This window comes from Penaeus chinensis, chromosome 7, assembly GCF_019202785.1.
Source record: "Penaeus chinensis breed Huanghai No. 1 chromosome 7, ASM1920278v2, whole genome shotgun sequence".
NCBI lineage: Eukaryota > Metazoa > Arthropoda > Malacostraca > Decapoda > Penaeidae > Penaeus > Penaeus chinensis.
Genome location: NC_061825.1, coordinates 9204457 through 9206956, shown reverse-complemented (window position 1 = coordinate 9206956; position 2500 = coordinate 9204457). Strand labels below are relative to the sequence as shown.

General features: G+C 30.6%; 1 protein-coding gene across 1 annotated transcript in view; it reads left to right on the top strand.

Moving 5' to 3' along the window:
* LOC125027192 overlaps positions 1-2500 on the top strand; it is a 19795-nt gene that overhangs the window by 999 nt on the left and 16296 nt on the right. The window lies entirely within an intron of this gene.

Below are 2500 nucleotides of genomic sequence, written 5' to 3'. Positions count from 1 at the left end.
TCTCTCCCTCTTTCCCTCTCTCCCTCTCTCCCTCTCCCTCTCCCTTTCCCTCTCCCTTTCCCTCTCCCTTTCCCTTTCCCTGTCCCCCTCTTCTTCCCCCCTTTCTCTCTCTCTCTCTCTCTCTCTATCTCTCTCTCTCTATCTCTCTCTCTTTTACACTTTGTTTAGCGGAGGATAGATGAGTCACTGTGCATCACGAGTAATTAATTTCAGTAATTTCAAGAGGGAAGCTGTATGTTTATTTTTAAAGTGTACACGAAATTTTGTATTACTGAAGCTTTAGATTTTTATGATGACTGTAAAGTTAAAGTTTAATTAAATAGTAGCAGCGGAGACGATAAGGTTAAAATGAAAATGACAGTCGTACGTAAAATAAAAAAATAAATATTATATTCATGTTGATTGCAGTACTATTAACAACGTTGATTATACGAATGAGAATAAGTATAATTGTGATGATGATAACACTGATGATAATAATGATAATAATGGTAGGGATGATGATAGTAATACTGATAATAATAATGTTAATTATATTGATAATAATAATGTTAATTATACTGATAATAATAATGTTAATTATACTGATAATAATAATGTTAATTATACTGATAATAATAATGTTAATTATACTGATAATAATAATGTTAATTATACTGATAATAATAATGTTAATTATACTGATAATAATAATGTTAATTATACTGATAATAATAATGTTAATTATACTGATAATAATAATGTTAATTATACTGATAATAATAATGTTAATTATACTGATAATAATAATGTTAATTATACTGATAATAATAATGTTAATTATACTGATAATAATAATGTTAATTATACTGATAATAATAATGTTAATTATACTGATAATAATAATGTTGATTATACTGATAATAATAATGTTAATTATACTGATAATAATAATGTTAATTATACTGATAATAATAATGTTAATTATACTGATAATAATAATGTTAATTATACTGATAATAATAATGTTAATAATACTGATAATAATAATGTTAATTATACTGATAATAATAATGTTAATTATACTGATAATAATAATGTTAATTATACTGATAATAATAATGTTAATTATACTGATAATAATAATGTTAATTATACTGATAATAATAATGTTAATTATACTGATAATAATAATGTTAATTATACTGATAATAATAATGTTAATTATACTGATAATAATAATGTTAATTATACTGATAATAATAATGTTAATTATACTGATAATAATAATGTTAATTATACTGATAATGATGATGATAACAGCAACCATTATGATAAAAATAATAATGAGATTAATAATAATAATTATAAAGAAAATGGTGATACCAACAACAATAAAAGTAATAATGATAACAAGAACAACAGAAACGAGGACAAGGACAATAACAACAGCAGTGATAATGATGATAATTACTAATAGTATAAGTAATAATAATGACAATAATAATGATGATGATGATAATAATGGGGATGATGATAATGATACCAGTAATAATGATAATGATTGTGCTAATTATACTAACCATAACAACAATGCAATGATAATGATAACAATTGCAATAATCATGTTAATAACGATAATGATGAAATAGCTTACACTCAAAACGCAAAGCTAATTTCCAACGATGTCAAATCCATGACAACGACGAAGCCTATACCCATATGACAAAGAATGTCAGGAAATACCTATAATATTTGCATGCTTCATTTCTTTAACCGTTTTCTTTATTAATTAGCAATCGAAGGGGGGGGCTACAAGATTAGTAGATATATTTTGTGGATAAAAAGACAAAAAGGTTGACTTTCATTATATGAAGAGAGAGAAGTCTGAGACTGAATGTAGGAAGGATGTGGTTATGACACAAACAAAGATGGAGGAGAGACAGGAAATTGCAGGTGTAACAGGAGCCTACAGATGTGGGAGAGAGAGAGAAAAAGAGGAAGGAGGGGGGGGGGGAGGGTAGGAGAGAGACAGAGGGGAGAGGGAGGGAGAGGGGGGAAGGAGAGAGAGAGAAAAAAAAAAGAGAGAGGAGGGGGAAGGTGTGAGAGAGAGAGAGAGAGGGGGGGGGGGGAGAAGACAGAGAGAGGGGGAAGGATAGAGAGAGAGGGGGGGAGGAAAGAGAGAGGGGAGGAGAGAGAGAGAGAGACAGACAGACAGACAGACAGACATACATACAGACAGACAGACAGACAGACAGACAGACAGACAGACAGACAGACAGACAGACAGACAGAGAGAAGGGGATTACAAGGGAGGAAAAGAGAGAGAGAGGAAAGAAACGGAGACGGAGAGGCACGCAGACGGACGGACAGACAGACGAACACACAGCCAAACAAAGAAACAGGCTTAATATGATAAAGATAAATTAAAGATTAGGTTAATGACTACATATCTGTTATCCTCTTCTCTATCTGAAGGAGAGGACAGGTATAGCTACAAGTGGGTGAACAGAGCGAGGAA